The following is a 22104-nucleotide window of genomic DNA, read 5'->3' as shown; positions in this document are numbered from 1 at the left end:
AAAATCCGTCCTTAACTTTTTGAGTAATCCTGCTGACAGACAGACCAACAGACAGACAGACCAACCGACCAATAAACAAACAAACGTTGATTAAAACATATACCTCCTGGCGGAGGTAAACAACTATCAAAGGCTCTTAGACATAAGGTTAGTGAATAGTCCTGCACAACTGACCTATGAAGAAAATAATAGATGAATAACCATATTCAATACGTACATGGTAACTGATGTCGAAACTTTAGCTGTCAGAAAACTACTTCCTTTACGTATCAAATTCTGAACTTTTTAAGATGTTGCTAGCAATGAAGATATGTTAATGTTATGGTGTATAGATGTAGTATCGTCTTATTTTGCCATTCTGTATCAGGTCATTAATTATAAGGCGACGCAAACCTCCGTTATGTACGATCAAACTGAACTACAGAAGGGCGTTATTGACCCAAGTGAAAAGACTGTGTATACAGGGATGGATGGACCTTATCTTGGTGTTATCACTCCGCAACTCCTGAGACACATACTGGCATTTCTCTCATGAGAGTCATTATCCGCAAGTCATCAAAGGGACAGCCAGAAGATCGTCCTGGCACATGATGCATGATATTAATCTGGTGATGATTGTGAGTGTTGTGTGCGACTGTCCCATCAAAAGTATTATATGTCCAGGAAATGTTGTTAATGTTCAGAATTTCTCGCGGTGATATAAGCAGTTTGCCGCAATGAACAATATACATATATCAAAGCATATTAGTCTTACACTAATACAAGTACATAATTCTCCAGACAACATAGAGGCCATTAGTATATATATGACATGTCTTTGTTATGCTACTTTTTTTTTTTTAATTGTCTATGTAACCTTGACAAAATATGCCCAGGGCAAGACTGACAACTGATGTCCTTCCTGAGCATTTCCATATATGTCATTTATAACACTGCATTTTACTTCAGCATACTATCAACTTAAATGTATTTTAAGTTATGACGAGTATCTTCAGTGATACGACTGTGCATGCAACTTTCTGATATATCAAGCTAACAGTTTGCTTTTAACCTAATCTTCGACACTGATAGTTTAATCCTTTCAGTTTTGTGTGACTTTCTTGGCCACATCAGTATTGGACATGGCTAATATCACTTTACTAAGTAACTGATATATTGCTGAAATATGACAAGTGGCAAAGAATATTAAAAAGTACCATTAACTGAGATTTTGATGACTATGGGCCATTAGTGCCATGCCTTTTTGTGACGTTTTATACTTTAAATCTTCTACCCTGTAAGATAAGTATTAGTAAATATATAAGATCCATGTAGTCAACTCGCCACAATAGTCTGTTCTTATGAGATCTGTCTGTCGTAATGTATCCAACTGATTCACGACAGGAGCTCTTCATTTAAATAAAAATTGCACGTTTCAGTGTTTCCTTTTATATTTCTTTACTAAAATTAGCTACATTCCAGTGTAACAATTAGGAAAAATGTGACAGTGCAGAAATTTAATTAAAAAACACAAAATATCTTATAATCTTTCCCTTTCCGAAAACATCTGCAATACGTGTCACATTTCCACATCTTTTGCTGAGATTGAACTTCTGCTTCATCAAATTGAGTAATGTTCTGTATGACTGCCACATTAACACCATTTTGTTATATAATATATCTTTATATTCTACCAACAAATTTCTTTATTCATCTTGGGATACACACCTAATACTGTTTAATCTGAATAACACAGGGCTTCAGAATTAGCGTCAGAAATTAATTTTACTGGATACTGATTTCGGATGCGTCAGGTTAAAAGCTTGCAAGAATATAAAGGACAATAAAGCTAGACTACATTTTAATTCTACGTGACGTAAAATGCGCTTCTGTTCTACTTATTACGTGCTGAAGAAGGGCGCCTTCACGTGGTAACATAGATATCAGGGTGGTAGAGCTGCCCAGTTATACAAAGGTCACTCAAACCCCTCCCTATTCTCCGAAAAAAGGATGGTGAACTGCGAGAGAATGGTAGCTTCGGCCTGGAGGCAACCGGGTTCATCGGTTCCCAGCTCAAATGAGTCTGGAGTTGTAGCTACTACTACTACTACTACTTCTTCTGTCTTTTAGAACAGTCGGTTTAGAACATGATTGGTTAAGTGAAAAATGTCTGCAACGGTTAATATAAAAGCGAGTAAAGAAACTAATGTATAAAGAAAAGTCTTAAATCACTTGGGTTCTGTTACATCATTATTTTAAGTGACTTCAGCCAATGACAGACACAGTGAAAACAGTTAAGAGTGTTGGAGAGGGACGCCTTCGTGTGGTGACACAGTATAACCGGACGGGTAAACTGCTTGGTCAAACAAACGCCCCCCAGCTATTTTTCTATCCCCCGAGAGGAGGATGGTAGGCTGCAGGAAAAGGAAAATCCAAGCCTGAAGTCCACCGAGTTCACGTTTCGGATGATCCTGGTGCCACAATAGCAAAAACAGTTCAGGTCTGTGTCTGTCAGCTGAGGTTCATTTAGGGGGACCATCTAGAGCGAAATCTAAATATTGATTGATCTCGAAAAGTTTTATGTGATGTAGGATACATCATAATGAACTTGTGTATCAGTTTTCATTGTGACTGGATAATAAATATTGGCTCCAGATTTTTTTTTATCTTGCACGCTCTGCAAGCTTGTACCTTTAATCTTCGACCTGTCAGTAGGGTCCATGTTCACCAAAATTTTTGTGTAAGATGAGAAACCTATTCTAAGGATTTGTTGGTCAGAAATCAATAATATGTGAAAACTTTTTCTGTAGCAATTTTTTAATGTATATATTTTTCATCACTGTATTTTTTTTTTCTCATCCCTGCCTCGTGGAAACTACATAGAGTTACATCCCATCTTAAAAAAAAAAAAAAAAATCCCTTCTTTCAAAATAATAATAATAAATAAATAAATAAAATCTGCCCAGAACTTTTCCGACACCATTACTTTAAAGTTGCCAAAATGTACTTTTGAGATGTAGAAACCTAAAGTTTTTGTCTTGTTTGTAGAGCTAGATTGATGTACGTTTGACGTATGCCATTTCTTTTCACATATTAGATAAATACAAGTGTTTTGTGTTCGTATGGCACCTTGTTCCCTCAATTTGCTGGATATTAGCCACACGAAGGTAAGGGTATCACGAGGCACCACCTGACTCATTGTAGCAAGGTGTCGAGTGTCCTCCTGCAGTGGCTGTTGGACAAAACGTTTTCAATCTCTTCTTCGCTTGGGCAACTTCCGAAGTTCCGTTTGTCTTGGCTCTGAGGCCAAACTTCTTCTCGGACTTGGGCTTGATGAAAGAAACATGTGGGATATGGCAACAACAAAATGTGTGCCCCCACACCTTGGCTACGGTGTGAGTCTGAGCCCACAGAAGCACACATGCATGGTACATACAAACCACTCAGCATTCAGTTCGCTCTAGGAATCCATTTTATCTCAATTATTTTGGAAAAAATATAACATATAGAGTTCACAAAATATGACACAAGTGGCACGCGTGGCTCAGGTGGCAGGCGTACCTCAGTGCCGGGAAAGTATAGCTCTATATAACGGTCACATGAGTCGATATATTACCTTAGACTTCTTAGACATGCTTCTTTAGTTGCCCATGTTATCAACGCTTTCTTTGGTAGTGTTCTGAGAAAACGAAAAAAAAAAAAAATTATCTCTCCCTCTTAATGGCCCCCTTAGGTATATCTTGGCCCATCAACATCGATTCATGTGACTGATGATATATTTCACTTATGCTTGCAGATGATACTGTGCTGATCACTACTGTAGGCTTGTTTTAGTGTGGTAGAATTGGACCATTCCTACAGCCTGAATACTAAGTCATGGATGCATGAAATTTTAAGAGTCATAGTTATAAGGTAGGAATGAGTCTCCTTGGTTACAATAGAGTATTTTGTTCTCAAGACGGACAGTGTGGGAGAACAATTTATACAAAAATGGGTAGAACAAATTAAGCTTTTCTATCCTATGGTTGTATTTTCTGTTTTGGTTGGATAACCAAGAGAATAATCTATGGAAAGCAGGTAAGATCTGCAGCAATGAAAAGGTAAATGCAGGCAGTACATGTTTCCCTCCAGCCTGAAATTTCAGTTGAAAGCTGAATACATAAGAGTAGTTATATGGGCAAATGTAAAAATGTACATTTAGAACACATATTTCAATATTTACTGGGGAAGCCAAGACGATCATCACGAATATATGATACTTCGTCAGTGTATCTTTGTCCTCATCCTTCTCCTCCACTGTCCTCCTCCCAGTCCCCCTTTCTCCTATTCTTCCTCTTCCTCTTCTCTTCGTATTCCTCGTCCTTCTCCTTCTCTTTTCTTCCTCTCCTTCTCTTCGACCTCCTCCTCCACTTCTTCCTCCCCTTTTTCCTTCTCTTCCTCCGCCTTGTCCACCTCCTTGTCCCTTTCTCTTCCTTCTCCCTGCCGTCCTCCTCTTCTTTTCCTCCTCATCCTCATCTTTGTCGTCGTCGTAGTCGTTGTCGTCGCCGTCCCCTTCCCCTTCCTCATTGTCCTCCTCCTTCTCCTCCTCCTCCTCCTCCTCCTCATCATCATCATCATCATCATCAACCCCCCCTTTTTTTTTTTTTTTTTTTCCAGTCGTCATGGTTACAAGCAACCTTGTGTCCACTTCTGCCTCATGCGAATCAACACCGTTAGTTTGTTAATATATTGCTTCAGTTCCTGTTTGGTGTTTAAGTGTCCCTGGCAAATTTTCCTTGAAGATCATTAGAGGGACGAAAGGACTGTGTGTGTGTGTGTGTGTGTGTGTGTGTGTGTGTGTGTGTGTGTGTGTGTGTAACCTCGTCAGCCAGGTATTTTACTTATGTATTTATTTTTCAGCACAAGAGATACCCGTCCTGCTAAAAGAGCTAATCTTTAACATTACATAATCAGGCCCTCGATCTTACCCGATGACTCGTCGTTCAGAACCAGGTTTTATCAAAGCCTCTTCAGATCGTTTCAGTGCTATCAGTCTTTCACATACTGTAGGGCCGATAAAATAAGGAAAAAATAAAAGACAACAAAACTGGTGCACACCTCGGGCGAAACAGTTTAACCCTACGGATGACAGGTATTGGAAAGTACTCAATAATTTTTCCCTCAGTATTGGTAAATCTGTTTTCACGAGGATGTTACGGTGTGCCCCATATTTAGATATGCCATTCAGTGTTATTATTTTATACGTAATTAGATGATAATAAATGAATCCTCTTGGGACTTCATTAGCCATATCGATTACACCAAAGCTATATGTTCTCAAGACACCAATCTCCTTCTATTAGCCTACTTATATTTTGTGTCTAGTCCGTCGGCTTCAGACGAATATATTTACCATACGATAGCTTTTCAAACTGGACGGGTTGGATACAACATTAATTTTCTCCTTCAGCAAAGAGATCTCTCTCATTGTCTTGACGCAGCATGAATACACCAATAAATAAAACAGATAAATAAAGACATGTCACTGAACTAAGAGAGAAGCCCAACTTTCTGCACTGACTATTAATTTGTTTCTGCAGTAAAAACAAGAGGCATAAGAAGATTACACCATCTTCCTTTCTAGTCCTTCCTCCAGAAAGAAAGCTTGGTTTTGACAAAGATGTGATAGTATGTACATGTTTGCGAGTCTCAGCTTCAAGGTTATTGTAGACTATAACACCAGTGTCCTAAAGCATTTGTTGGCTCCTTCAAATAATTATCCATTTAATGTTGATATTCTTGCTACCATCAGACGATTTCGGAGCTAGGGAGGTTTAATAAAGACCTTTGCTAACTCACTTGGGGAAGAGAGATCTAGTTGTAATGAAATAATTTACAGGAAGCGGAAAAAAAACTTGACACAACCCGGCCCGGCCCGACACGACATGGCCCAACCTGGATGGTTTTCATAAGCTAATAACTTTTCTGTGTGAGACAGAGGCGATTCTTTCGGTAGGTAGTACTTACATTCAACAAATTTTGTTTTTAGGTATATATTTACTCATGATACAAAAGAAACCCCCTGGAATCTCAGCTTTCCATGAGAAAGTACCGAGGGCTTCAACTGACATGCTCCACTATGAAATCGATTAAAAAAAGATTGCCGGTTTTAACACTGTGTTTTTTTGCATGAATTCTAACTATTAAATATATTATTACTCTCATAATTTTACATGAACGTTTTTTCCATGTTTAGGGTGAATTTAGCAAGGGTAATCGACCCATTTCTGGGTGTTATCATTCGATCAATAGCCAAGCATTTACCAATGCGGTTGTCGCCAAAAATGTTGAAAGTCTACAGTAAGATGAAATTATGATGATAGGCGTATGCACAAACGCTCGCTTGCTCTTACGCGCTCATAAAACGCACCTCACTGGTAAATGTAGGAGAGATGGGCTGGGGTGAGTGGTGTGGAAAGAGATAGGTCTAGGGAGGTTAAGGCCACAAGATAACCTGTTTTAGAGACATGCTGATAGCTTAAAGTGGCTCGTTTAGGAAATGCCCTCATTGTACTCTACACTGATGGTGCCTGAATTTTTGTAATGTGTGGTTAACAGTTATCTTATTGAGACGAAAACTACTACAACTACTATTACTACTACTGCTACTACCACTACTGTTGCTTCCACTACTACTAGTACTACTGCTACCATTACTACTACTCTGCTTCTACTGCTACTAACAATAATTATAATAATAATTATTATTATAATACAAAATAATAATAATAATGAAAATAATAATAATAATAACAATATGTGAGACATTCATTTCACTGTCTTTTTTATTCAAGGAAGAAGGACTCAAAAGCTAGAATCTCGCAATAATTATTCACCCCAAGAAGTAACAAATAAAGAGAGCCAAAGTCAAGATCCGTTCATTTCGAAATGTCTGGACACATTGCGTTTAAAAGACTGGAGGTCATAGGTAGGAAGAAATGCAGACGGAGGAATACAGTTTCAGAGTTGATCTGCTGCATACATAAAAGCCTTGAAGTATCGGGTAACTCTTGTATTAGAGAGTTAGACAGAAAAGGGGTGGGAGTTTGCTGCCAGATGGGTGCTACGTACCCATCATCATATATATATATATATAAACAAAGAAACTCGAATCCACTCAGCAGGACATGGTGTTCCCAAGGTATACTGCTAAGTTGACTACAAAAAGGTGAACAACGAATCCTCTCGCCACCCAAGGCGAGATGGGATCTCTGTCTGAAATCCGAATTTACTTTCTGCAACGCCTATAGAAGATAAATAATTATCTAACATGCTATTGATCATATTTATATTTGGGCTTTCCACAACGATTTCTGGGAACCTTACCCATTCATTGATAACATTGTTAGTCAAGAAATTCCTCTCTGGTAACGCCTGGGTTATCTTTGTGCCCTGATAGTTCCCAGCTATGCACCGGTGTGGGTATTTCCTGGGCAAATGTGATGAAATTACCGTCTTTTACATTACCAAATTTCTCGACCATCTATAAACAATTAGATTTTCCCCTCAATCAACGCTCGCATACAGAGTAAAGGTGTAGCTGTTTGAACATTCCTCTGTAAGTTTTATTACAGATTGAAGGAGTAACTTTATCTGCTTTTCTTTATACGGATTCTAATGTAGCTAATAATCTTGCTCAGGTGCGGGATCCAAAACTAAATACGTGTTCTAAGAGTGGTCGGACCAAACATTTATGTAACGGAATGTCTCTGCATCTGAAAGTGAAATTTCTTTTGATAAATACTGTCACATTATTGACCCCTTGGCCGCTTCACTACATTGTTGGAAAAATCTTAAATCTCTTAATATTGTTGCATCTAGATCCTTAACGCTGTTTGATCCCCTCATTATTTGTCCTGGCATTTCACATTCATATCTTTTATTGCGTCTGACTACCTATAGTACTTGGCGTTTATTTACATTAAAGGACATTTGCCAGTTTGTTGACCACACAGCAAATCATATTTTGCTGAAATGTTTTTATAGTAATTTAATATCGCAGTAATGTTTCATTACCTATTTTGGCGTTATATGCGAGTCTGATTTGAAGTTATTCAATCCAACATTTATCTCGTTCATGTAAATCGTGGAAAGAACCGGTACACTGTTCCCTACTGACACCTCTGGAGAGGACTCCCTGTTGCCTAATATTTATCCGTTTCGTACCATGCAACCACCTGTCTAACCATCCGTACGCGTTTCCGGTAATTCCCGCTGCTTTAACTTTAAGCAACAATTTCTCATGAGGTACAGCATCTTATCAAAACCTTTCGAAAGCCGTGTTGTGAATCTCTACTGAAATCAGATCTTTCTAGGCAGTCTGCTCGCTTGTTCCGAATAATGATTTTCAGTAATTTACACACCACGGAAGTTCATCTCATTGGACCGTAGTTTCTCGGCCTTTTTCAGTCACCATTCTTAAATATCAAGGTCACGTGAGCCAACTTCTAATCTTCAGGGCCATTCCTTCACTCACCGACGTATTAAAAATGGAAGCTAAATGGCCAAAAGATTTACTTCCAACTTGTTTGAGAGAGAGAGAGAGAGAGAGAGAGAGAGAGAGAGAGATAAGATATCAATATGGAGGCCTTAGTCCATATTATTGACGCAGAAAAAATGATCTCCCCTAGCAGTTTGTGTGAAGTTACCACTGAGAGAGCAGGTGAGGATACAGCGCTTTCGTCTTTACTCAGTAACGACCCCAGCCTTTTCTATACCCTCCTTTATACACTTGCCAGTCTTGTAGCTCCATATATATATATATATATATATATATATATATATATATATATATCTTCATGGGGTAATTGTTAATGGGGCACAGGGGTTTAATGAATACTGACTAATTGAGAGGAAAGCCTTGACATGTTATCTTCTCTTCCTTAGAATTTTCAGCCATAGTGTAAAGGGCCACTTACTGGGCAGTAATGTCCAATACACACACAAAAAAAAATCCAGATTTCAGGAGCGAATATGCAACCATGAATTCTCATCATTTCAGAAACTCAAGATGTCAGCGCATTGGGTGTGCAAAACTCTGCTGCGGCCTCTGCAACAAACAGCAACACAGACCCATAATGTCCTGAATGGCATCCTTCTCCAGCGGCCTCTGTCGCCCCTCCTTGTGGCCGCCAGCACCAGAACACTGACGACATCGTCGCCACAGACCAAGGAAGGGAGGCTGGCAGGGAAAGTAGCCATCCTCACTGGCTCCACTGAAGGGTGAGTTGAGGTTGATCTGACTATATATTTTTTTTCTTTTTAATGCAGTGCCAGATCTCCTCGCTAGACGTACGGAAGGGAGTCATTGGTGTATTGGTTAGCACATTACTCTTTTAATAGATACCCCTTCTCCATTTGTACTTCGCCGGTTTGAGGAAGGCTTAATTGTGGCTCTCACCGAGAAGGTCCGGTTCTGTAGTGAACCCAATATGGACTGGTACTGAATGACATATACAGACTTCCTATTCTTGTGGAACATGTCTTTGTTACGTGTGGTATTTGACCAAAATTTTATTTCTAACTGCTTTTTGAGAGTTGTGAAGTGTAAAGTTGGTTATTTTCCTTACCCTGTCCCTCCAGAATTCTCTGGGTTTTGGTTCCTCATATGTTTTGGCATATGAATTTACTCCAGACGTTAGCTAGACAGTCCATTCTCTGACGCCCAAGATACCAGATGACGAATTTAATAGCAAAATGATAAGCAAGCCATTTGAACCAACAACTTTATTATTATTATAATTATTATAATTATTATTATTATCATTATTATAATGCTTGGGGTAAGGCTGATTGCACATAACATTTATGTGATACTTCGTGGATTTTCTCTGCATTGAGGCAATGATACGTGGAATTCAGGGGTTCATTTAACACTTATCACCTTCACGAATATTCACAATCTGTGTGGAGTCAGTGGAAGGGGTAAAGGTACAGGCACTTGAGGCACTTCATGTCACTGTATTTGATAGATGCTTCCTCTGCTCGACAACATTACTTTCTGCTTGTTTTATTTTTTGAGAAAGGCTTATTCCGCCGTATCAAGGAATTCATAATGATCCTCAGTGATCGAGGGAAGCTCAGGTAAGCCTTTGCTGTCCGCTCCAGGGAGCAAGGTAGGCTGAAATGTACAGTATATAGTATACGCATTGATGCTATGATTATAATAATGTTTTCTACATTTACTGTTAGAGTAATTTCATAATTATGTGCTCATCAGGAACAGTCTGTTTTTGAACAGCACTGCACTATCCTGTATAGATTTGTACCCTTTATCTCCAGTCTTTGGTACTGTACATATACAGTACTGTATGATATCTATCCAGGATCGGCCTGGCCATGGCGCGCCGGTTGGCTGAGGATGGAGCCAGCGTGGTAGTGAGCAGCAGGAAGCAAGAGAACGTGGATAAAGCATTAACCGAGCTGCACGGCCTCGGACTCACTGCCCATGGACTGACCTGTCATGTTGGAAGTACAGAAGATCTTCAGAGGCTAGTCGATGAGGTAGGAACAGTCCAAGGCTGATCAGTAAGGAACGATCATTGGTGAACCACAGTTTCTGTTCTCCTTCATGCCTTCCTCATTCTGAAGACTTCTTACAATCTTTGTTCTATTCCCAAACGATTATACATAGCTTAGGGGAGACTTTTTGAAATGCAGGTTGTAGATGAGGCTTTCACTAACCCCGTGAAACACGAGAGGTTACCAGTTTCCATGGATTAAATTAACTCATGGTTGGGATAACTCTGGTTATCTACTCCTGCAAAACTTTGACGGTTTTATTCAACTGCAAGTAGATCATAACAACCTGAAGGTGTTAATATTCGTTCCACCACCATTAACTCTGAATATCAGAGCAAGTTCAGGATTAAGTTCCAAGTGACTCTTAGCGATTAAACTGCAGGCGAGTCATGTGAGCCTGAAGCTGTTAAACTTTAGCCAGATGACACATTTGTATTTTATTTTCGCTACTTACAGATTAGGAGGAGTTTAATGCTGGTAGGGCTTCTGAAAACTATATCTAAGCCCTTCTATTCCAAAAGTATTTCTGAAACTGCATAAATCTGTCTGCAGGTAGCAAAGTTATAATAAATTAAATCATGGTAGGGAGTAGGTATAATCTTTCTTCACAATTCCTCTCTCTCTTCCAGGCTGTAAAGACATTTGGAGGCATCGACGTCATGGTCTTTAACGCTGCAGTCAACCCAGTAACTAAAGGAATAATGAATGTGAGTATCTAACATAGTGAGGCAGGAGTCATTTTTACTTTTTTTGAGTTGTGATGTCCACTACTGGTGTGAAGTGAACTGTTTCACTTACTACCTCGTGAAATGTCAGTGCACCAGACGGTAAGAGAAAAATTCCATATATCACCAGCAGTGAACACTACAGTGCTCAAAACGGATAAATCTGTGCCGTTCTCTAATGAACGAGAGTGCACCGATCTATTATCCAATCTCTTACTGTCCTTTCAAGAGGGTAGAGGTGAGTGGCTTGGGTAAATAATAAACTAAAATTCCTAGCTTTACCAATGGTTGGCTGTGATATTAATGGCTATGAATTATTCTGTTCATATTACATACTATAATGTTTATAATGTGTATTAGAACTCTTCATTAAAAACAGATTTTTTTCCCTTGTCTACACAAAAGTAATCATGACAAATAGCTTACGATTCACCTCTTAGCAAACCGAAATTAATACTAAGATTCTATATATCTTACTACTACTGACCATCTACATGATTTTCCAGTGCCCGGAAAGTGTATGGGACAAAGTGCATAACATCAACCTGAAGAGTCCCTTTCTGTTAACGAAGATGGTGGTGCCGCATATGAAGGAGAGGAAGGGAGGGGCGATCGTGTACGTCACAACCAACTCTGCATACATGACTCCTTGGGTAAGATTGTATAGATATCACAGGGAAAGATTACACAAATGCGCAGAAGGTGAGACCACGCAAGCAAATACCGTGCTACACACGCATGGTGAGAATACACAATGCCACAGTGGATAAAACTGGACAGATTTCAAACACAGAAAATACCGCGTTATACAGCAAGATATGTGCAGTGTTATGTACTGTTGTGGCCGTCTTACACATCCAGGCATGGGTTGGCAGCTTTAATATACATGTGAAAGTCTTTATTTGCTGGTCTGTAACTGCAACTGGCTGTAGGGCAGTGGTTACATCAAGTTATGAGATGGACATAACTTCCCCCAACCCAGGGCCTCAAGAATAGACGGACTGCGACTATGGAAGGTTTTTGAAATCTGAAGTCGAGATGAGAAGGTATGTGGCACATAGAAGAACTGCTTGCCTTAGGAAATGGATTATGAAGTCTATGATTAGAGTAGGACGTGTGGCAGAAAAAAAAAATCAGTTCAAAATTGTTCCAGGCAGGTTTCCTATATTCTGATTATGTGACATGGTACTCCACTGTCTTACTGACAGATAAAGAGAGAGATAACAAATCCTACTAAATGTAGAAAATAAAACTTTTTTTTCTCTTACTACATCGGTGAGAAGATTACTAGTTTGGTAACCAATTAACAGAATACTACAGGAGAAAAAACCCCAAAACTATAATATATATATATATATATATATATATATATATGTGTGTGTGTGTGTGTGTGTGTGTGTGTACACAGTATATATAATTTCTTATAACAGCTTTCATGATAACTGGACACCACTAATGTTTCTTATCAAGTCAGTAATCTTTGACAACATATTGATATAATAAGAATGCAGAGGACTTGATTACGCTGAAATCAAGCAACAGTAGTTGCTTGTTTTTGAGTCCTAATATTTTCTTACTCTAATTTTGACCATTAATTTTCTTTCACAGATTAATCAGTCTTTCTCCAGAACATAATCACTTTTATAAACTGATAATTGATAAGCGTTCTTTCACAGGATCATCGTTTCTCTTTCACTGGAATATGATCACTCTTTCACAGGAACTTGGAGCCTACTGTGTGAGCAAAACGGGACTCCTTGCCCTCATGAAGGTGATGTCACAGGAGTTGGCACAGGACAACATCAGGGTCAACTGTTTGGCTCCGGGATTCATAAGATCAAAGTTTGGGAGTTATGTAAGTATCTGTTTAGTCATGATGGTCTGCTTTTGTTAGGAACAGTGGGTATGAAAGCGTGTTCTTATTGTGTGTGTGTGTGTGTGTGTGTGTGTGTGTGTGTGTGTGTGTGTGATTCAGTTTCACTTCATGTCTTATTATTTCATTCTCAGATACAGTACATTTGTAAATTTTGTCATTTCGAGCTTATTTTTTGTTTGACTTAATGATCTCGGGACAGAACTGATCAGCTTCGACATGTTAATACAGTTTTCCCTAAGGCGTTTGGTAGTTCTGATAAAGTCATACAAACCAGTGTCCTGTAATTTTTACATTAAGAATTGAATAACTATGGTTAGTCTCAACAGAGTATAGCAGAACTCTACAAAAAAAATTTCGGTAAAGCAATATTTCAACTGAAACTCAAGTGGAAACAAAAATATACAGATATCAGTTGTTTCATCGTAACATGGGACATTATACACTATTGTATATAAACTTTTAGCACAGTCTGATGAAAACGTTGGAACAATCCAGGGGAAATTACTAGGGAGAGTTTCTAATAAAAAATATTTTTACACTGTATCTTTTTCTTTTCAGATCCTTGAAACAAAAGAGCTCTATGAGAAGGCAATTGCTATGACTCCAATGAAAAGGTTAGTCCACTTTTGTACTTAAATCAATAACCATTTTCTTTTTTTAGGTATACATCAATAAGCTAACATGTCAATACCAAGGAGTAGTTAGTGCATCTCAGTATGAAAATATGATAGTTTGGAAAGACAAGGTAGAAATACTACGGATTTACACCTGTAAGTTTTTTTTTTTTTTTTTTTTTTTATGTGTCCGACTCTGGGCATAGGCTTCACAGCCTGCTCTCAAGGCCCAGCAGTCCTCCTACATACCATACACCTCTACATGTCACCACTTCGGCGCTAACACCCACCGTCCATATTGAATACATGCTAGGGCTGTCTCATACAGGACTGGTGTATTGGTATAAGCGGGGGTATTTTTACGACATGTCGGCGGGTCTTCTGGTAGATCAGTAAAGCCTGATTTTAATGAAATTCAAATCCTTAAACTGTTCCCTGCCCCAGCCGGGATTCGAACCTGGGTCCGTTAGGACTACAGGCCACCTCTCTACCGATTGAGCCACCGCCTCCCCCAAATGATGTTGTTTGTTCATAGCAGGCAGTCATTATATAGATACCCGGTAATATTTTTAGCAAGTTATCTAAAGTGTTGCCTGAAATGTGTGGACATAGGGAAAGACCATCTGCCTGTGAAGTTTTCAACAAACTGTGGGTGCCAAGTCTGACCGACTGTAATTATTTGCGACGACAGACATGTAATTGTTATACTCGGCACACTTAGGATATCTTAGCAAACCACTATCAGTGCCTGAGAATAACTGCACTGGCTAGACGAAAAGCTGTCTCCGAAAAGTTTCTGCGACAAGCGTCGCCCGTCTCACTGGAATATTAGGTACAGACCAAAAAAAAAAAAAAATAGTTTCCCAGTCTGGGGTAAACAGTCCTCAGGTGGACTGAGAAAACCAAAAAGATGACATTTTGATTTTTTGGGGGATACGAACAAGAAGAGTTATAAAGCTTCATAACTCTTCCTGTTTCGAGGAAGATACGAATCAGTTTTGTATTTCCTGTTTCGAGGAAGATACGAATCAGTTTTGCTTGCATCTTGGTAAGGTTGTCACACCCCGAAGTCAGTTTAGAGAGGAGCTTCCAGTGTCCCACTTATGCCTAATTAGTAGCATTTCTTGACATACAGGTCTTTCTTGTTTCCTTTCTGAAGGGCTTGTAAGACATTCATCTAATATTTGCACCTCATATCCATTATTAATACTCTGTATGAGCAAACACGGTCATTCCCGTTTTGAAATACTACAGCAAATCTCCAGTTACCTCAACCTTCACTCAGCCTTCAGTTTCGGATATATAAGCCATGTGGGGGAACGACCAGGGCAGAAGTGAAAATTGGACAGTGGACAGAAAAGGCTGGGTACGTCTGCTCCAGATGGAAATACATACTGTCTCTTTAACAATTTCCCCCATGACGCTACAACTCATATTTTCCCTTTTTTTTAATGCATCGGTATCTGGGTTCAGGTTATAGAGTGGCAGAGCAATCTGAATATTTGAATCACCCTCTTGCACTCAGGCTGTCAGATAAAGAATAATCAGCCACCACTGATTTCTATTCTACTTCCAGGGTTGGAGAGCCTCACGAGATGGGTGGGGCCGCGTCCTTCCTGTGTAGCGACGACTCCTCCTTCATGACAGGAGAGACATTAGTTATGGCCGGCGGGATGTATACTCGCATCTAGTGTCAGATGGGAGGAAACACGGTAGTAGTAACAAGCAAAGACTCTGCTTGGTTATAGATGACAGAATGAATGTTTGTCTTCTGTGCCAGATGGAAAGGAACACACAAATAATAACTAACAAAAACTTTAGAATATTATGGCTGGCAGAATGAATACTCGTGTCCAGTGCCAGATGGAAAGGAACGTGGTGGTAATAACTAGCAAAAACTTTCGATACTTGTGGCTGGTGGGTTGTATGTTCTTCACTAGCGCCATATTAAAGGGAACACAGAAATAACAACTAACATAGGCTCCTAGACATATGGCTAGTGAACAGTCATGCAAAACTGACTTGTGAAGGAATTAATACTGTTGATGAGTAGCCATATTTTACATGTACGTGACAACTTATGTGGAAACTATAACTGGTTTACCCTTATCTGACAAAAAACTGCTTCCTCGGCATATCAAATACTGAGCTTTTAAAGATGGTGCTGGCAATGAAAATATATTAATGTTATAATGTATGGATGCAGTTTCATCTTATTTGGCCATTCTGTATCTGGTAATTGGTTATAAGGTGACGAAAACCTCTGTTAGGTAAGATCATATTTAACTACAGTAGGGCGTTATTGGCCCGAGTTAAAAGGTTGTGTGAACAGGGATGGATGAACCTTATCTTGATGTTATCACTCCGCAACTCTTGAGACATAAACAAACATTCTCCTCTGAGTCGTGTTTTGCAAGTTATCAGAGACAGTCTGAAGGTCGTCCTAGGTCATGATTCATGGCATTAATCTGATAACTGTGAGTGGATGCGCGACTCTCCCATCAAATGTGTTATATTTTAAAGGAAATGGATGTTAATGTTCAGAATTTCGTCCGGTGATATAAGCAGTTTGCCACAGAGAACAAAATACATATATCAAAGTATGTTAGTCTTTTGCAAATACGAGTATACAGTATAGTTGTCAAGAACACATAGAGACCATGAGTAGATAGATAGATAGACAGATAGATAGATAGATATACGACACGTCTTTGTTACGATTGCTCAGAACCCAACTTTTAGCTAAATGTCTATGTAACCTTGACAAATTATGCCCAGAGGAAGACTGACGACTGATTTCCTTCATCAGCATTTCCATATAGATCATTTATGACAATGCATTTTATTACAGCTTATATTTAACTTAGATGTACTTAACTTAAAGTTATGACGAGTATCTTCAGTGATATGATTATTCATGGAACCTTTTGGTATATTAAGCTAATAGTCTGCTTTTAGACTAATCTCCGACATTGATAGTTTAATACTGTCAGTATAGTATGAATTTCTTGGCCACATCAATATTGGACATGTCATATCAACTGTATATCATTTGTTACCCTTTACTAGTAACTTATATATTGCTGAAGTATGGCAAGTGGCAAAGAACATTAAACAATATCATTAACTGTGATTCTAATGACTATGGGCCATTAGTGGCATGCCTTTTTGTGACGTTTTATACTTTAAATCTTCTACCCTGTAAGATAAGTATTAGTAAATATATAAGATCCATGTAGTCAATTCGCCACAATAGTCTGTTCTTATGAGATCTGTCTGTCGTAATGTATCCAACTGATTCACGACAGGAGCTCCTCATTTCAATAAAAATTGCACGATACTGGGTTTGCTTCTGTATTCCTTTACTAAAGTTAACTACATTCCATTGTAACAATTAGAAAATGTGACAGTGCAGCAGTTTCGTTGCAAAACACAAAATATCTTTCTCTTTCCCAAAACAGCTGCAGTACGTGTCACATCTCCACATCTGTTGCTGATGTTAGATTTATGGTTCAAGCTGCAAATGTTAGGTATGTCTGCAACAATAACACCTTCTGTAATATATATATTTTTTTATTCTACTGACGAATTTCTTTATTCAAGTTGAGATACGCATTTCATACTATTTGATCTGAACCAAACAGAGCTTCAGAAATAACCCGTTTACTAGGACGTCACTTTTTTATTTATTTATTGCTATGGATGCGATTATTTTCAGCCCTGGATAAGGGTTAGGTAAAGTCTTCATTTACCTCTCCGCTACAAGAGGTGTTCCTAATACTGAGTTAAGCTGAGTGGTAGCAGCAACACTATAATATGAAATTCATCATCTGATTGGGTGGGTTAGCGTCCAAAATTATTTGTACTGAATACTGATGTCAAGCTGCGTCAGATTAAATGCTTTCAAGAATATTATGGACAAGAAAGCTAGACTACGTTTTGCTTCTACGTGACAAAAAATGTTCTTCTGAAGATGGGCGACTTCATGGGATAACACAAATATCAAGGTGGCAGAGCTGCCCAGTTTTACAGAAGTCACACAGACCCCTCCCAGTCCTTCGAAAAGAGGATGGTGAGCTGCGAAAGAATGGTAACTTCGGCCTTTAGACCACCGGGTTCACTGGTTCACATCTCAAATGAGTCGGGAGTTGTAACTACTACTATTACTACTACTACTACTATTGTTTTTTAAATGTCAGTTGAGAACACGATTTATCAAGTTTAAAATGTCTGCAATGGTTAATATACACACGAATAAAGAAACTGGTGTATAAAGAAAAGTCTGAAATCATTTGGGTTCTGTTACATCCATCATTTTAAGTGACTTCAGCCATTACTAGACACAGTGATAAAAGTTCAGGGGGCTGGAGAGGGACGCCTTCGTGTGGTGGCACAATATAACAGGACGGCTCAACTGCTTGGTCAAACAAACGCCCCTCAGCTATTTTTCAGTCACGCAAAAGAAGGATGGCAGACTGGAGGAAAAGGAAAACCGAAGCCTGCAGTCCAACGAGTTAACGTTTCGGATGATCCTTGGGTCACAATTCCAACAACAGTTCAGGTCTCTCTGTCATCTGAGGTTCAGTTAGGTATAATTTGGCTCAAGAACATCAATTCAGGTGATAGATGGTATATTTCACTTTTATTCGCCGATGACGTCGTGCTGGTTACTACTGTAGGCTTGTTTTTGTGTAACAGAATTGGGCCAGTCCTCCGGCTTGAATACCAAATCGTGGATGCATGAATTTCTACGAGTGGTTGCTATAGAGTATTTTATTATCAAGACGGACAGTGTGGGAGAACAATTTATACAAAAATGGGAAAAATAAATTAAGCTTTTCTATGCCATGACATATTTTCTGTTTTGCTTTGACAGCCAAAAGAAGAATCTATCAGAAACAAGTAAGATCCGCAGCAATGAAAAGGTAAATGCAGGCAGCACACGTTTCCCTCCAGCCTAAAATTTCAGATGAAAGCTGAAAACACAAGCGCAGTTATTATATGTGCAAATGGAAATATGTACATTTAGAACAAATATTTTAATATTTACTAGGAAAGCCAAGACGATCATCACGATTATGATACTTCGTCAGTGTCTCCTTGTCCTCTTCATTCTCCTCCACTGATTTCCTTCCCTCTCTTCTCCTCCTCTTGCCCTTCCTCTTCCCCTTCTCTTCTTCTTCCTCGTCCTCCTCCCTCTCTTTTCCTCCTCCCCTTCTCCTCTTCCTCCCACTCTTCCTCCCCCTCCTCCTCTTTCCCTTTTCTTCCTCCACCTTGTCTTCCTCCTCCTCTTTCTCCCCTTTTCTTCCTTCTCTCCGTCCTCTTCCCATTCTCTTCCTCCTCCTCGTCTCAGTCGTCGTCGTCATCCTCGTCCTCCACCTTCTCCTCCTCCTCTTCTTCGTCATCTTCCTCCTCATCGTCATCACCTCCCCCTTCTTCCTTTATTTTTTTTCAGTCGTGATTACAAGCAAAAGAACTCAGTTTGTTTTTTTCTAGACTCAATCAGACCAGAATGTTTGTCTCGACGTCACACGCAGGCTACCGCATCAAACATCGGATTCCCTGTGTCCACTTCTGCCTCATGCGAATCAACAGCGTTTGTTTGTTCATATATTGCTTCAGATCCGGTTTGGTGGTAAAGTGTCCCTGGCAAATTTTCCTTGAAGGTCATTAGAGGGACGAAAGGACAGTGTGTGTGTGTGTGTGTGTGTGTGTGTGTGTGTGTGTGTGTGTGTGAAACCTTGTCTGCCAGGCATTTTATTTACATATCTATTTATTTTTCAGCCCAGGCGAGACCCGTCCCTCTAAAATAGCTAATCTTTAACATTACGTAATAAGGCCCTCAGTCTCAGCCGATTACCCTACATTCTCAACCATGTTTTATCACAGCTTCAGATCGCCTCAGTGCTATCAGTCTTTCACATACTGTACGGCCGAAAAACAAAAATCGGCGCACACTCGGGGAGAAACATAATGGTCCTACGGATGTTAGGTATTGGAGAGTACGCAATGATTTTTTATTTCCCTTGTTGGTAAACCTGCTTTGAAAAGGATGTTATAGAGCGCTTTATTTTGAGATTTGCCTGTCGGTGTTATTGTTATTATTGCATGTATAATTAGACGATATGACTGAATCCCTTTGGAACTTCAGTAACCATATCGATTACCCCAAGACCATTGGATTTCAAGAGATCAGTCTCCTTCATTACTTATATTTATATTCTTGTTAGCTTCAGGCGAATATACTTACCGTTGGATAGACTTTTAAACTGGACAGCTCAAATACATTGATAATTAATGGCGTCAGGAAAGATTTTCATCATCCACTCACTTGATGTAGACTGCCTACTTCTTCCTTCATTTTTATCACTGTGTTTCTGTGTCTGTCTTCTTCGTCCTATTTCTCCCATCTTTCTTATCACCTTTTATTACTCCTTTTTTCTTTTCAGGTGGCTTTACATTCAGTGACAAGCCAAATGATTTCCTGTAAACCAGGAAACCATTTACAAGGCTGGGTGGTAACCATATAACAGACCCATACGTGTTCCTCACGTGTCAACAAGTGAGCTGACGGAAGGATAGCCCACCTCCCCGTAAAACAACTACCAACTAGACAGATCATCTGGAGACATCATGAATACATCAATAAATGAAGACATGTCAGATTCATAAAGACCGTCACTGGATTGAAGAGGTTAAGCCCAAATTTTTGCTAACTAGTAATTTGTTTCTGCAGTACGAATAAGAGGCATGAGAAGATTATGCCCTCTCCCTTCCTAGTCTTCTCTCCAAAAATCATTTTTTCCATGGGGATGTGATGGTATGTATATGTCAGCGAGTCTCAGCTTCGGGCCATTATAGGCAAACGACTTTATTCAGCTTGGGTGAGATTTTCGGAACTAGGGAGGTTAAATAACTCACTTCGGTCCGAGAGAACATTTTATATTCAAATGATTTACAGGAAGCGGAAAAAATCTTGGCTTAGGTGTTAGTCATTAAAGCTCTATGGCAGAAAAAGATAACGCTACAGCTCTGCATCCTTCTCATGGCACTTCTTCGTGACTAGCACCGTATTCTAACGTCAATCTATTATCACAACTCAGCATTCAAGGAGAGAAGTCAATTTTAGGGCAAATTAGAGTAAAAGGAGTGTAGGAACAATTTCGCAACTGTAATCCTAAATCATGAAGGCCGCCCTCACCCTGACGCTCTCCTATATCGCACTGTCAGGTGTAACAAGACTCTGAGTATGATAGGATGAGGGAGAATCTACAGTATAGGAGTGGCGCTGTCCATTTGGAACTCACTAACGATATTTGGTGATGAGGTGCTCCACTTCTTTAGACTTGAACAAAGCAACACCACACACCACACACCACACCACCCTCTCACGCCACACCACACAATATCACCCTCCCACATCAACCACTCACGCCACACGACACAAAATCACACTCCCACATCAAGAACAATAACGAAAGGTTTTTGTAGCTCCTGCATCTAGTATTTTAGTACTTTTTGTGTCGAGTGTTCAGTCAAAGAAACTATTCATTGAACTTACAGCTTCTTACAGTACGCTCGTACTCCACCAGATGAAGTACTTGGCAGAAATTCAGAATGTCAATGAAAGAGAGGGTCTGAGCCTCGATAGCCATACCAATGGCTGTATTGTTTACTAGAAGATGACATGTCCCCCCATTCTGTGTGTGTGTGTGTGTGTGTGTGTGTGTGTGTGTGTGTGTGTGTGTGTGTGAAATTCCAGGTAGATGGCGTTATGCCTTGTGCATCACCAGTGAAAATGTCTAGAATATGATAATTATTCCCCTTTCATCTTCGCCCACCTTTCTCTTTTTCACATTTTAGGCTTACACACGTACCCATACCCACTTCCTCTTCCATCTGAGTGTGACCTGCTCATTTCTTCTCAGACAGTGAGAACAGGGTGGGAAGCAGGGACGTACGGGTAGAGGGTGGCTGGTAAATGTAGGACAGGTGAGTCGGGGTGAGTGGTGGAGTGTAGAAAGAGATAGGGCTAAAGGGGATGAAGGTCAAAAGATAACCTGTTTTAGACATTTAGGAAATGCTCTCATTGTAGTCCTGCACTGATGGTGTCTGAATGTAATGTTTTGTTAGGAATCTTTCTGGAAAGAACACTACAACTACTACTAGTACTACTGTTATTACTGCAACTACTTATAATAATAATAAGAATAAGAATAATAAAAATAAATACTTAATATCTTAGGCATTCATGTTCACTGTCTTTTAAACTGAAGGACGAAGGACCCGAAAGCTTTAATCACTCAATAACTGTAGACTCCAAGAAATAACAAAGAGAGAGAGCTAAATT

This window comes from Coenobita brevimanus, chromosome 54, assembly GCF_032717465.1.
Source record: "Coenobita brevimanus isolate Jiangsu-jjx chromosome 54, ASM3271746v2, whole genome shotgun sequence".
Lineage (NCBI taxonomy): Eukaryota > Metazoa > Arthropoda > Malacostraca > Decapoda > Coenobitidae > Coenobita > Coenobita brevimanus.
This window is presented reverse-complemented; position numbering follows the sequence as displayed.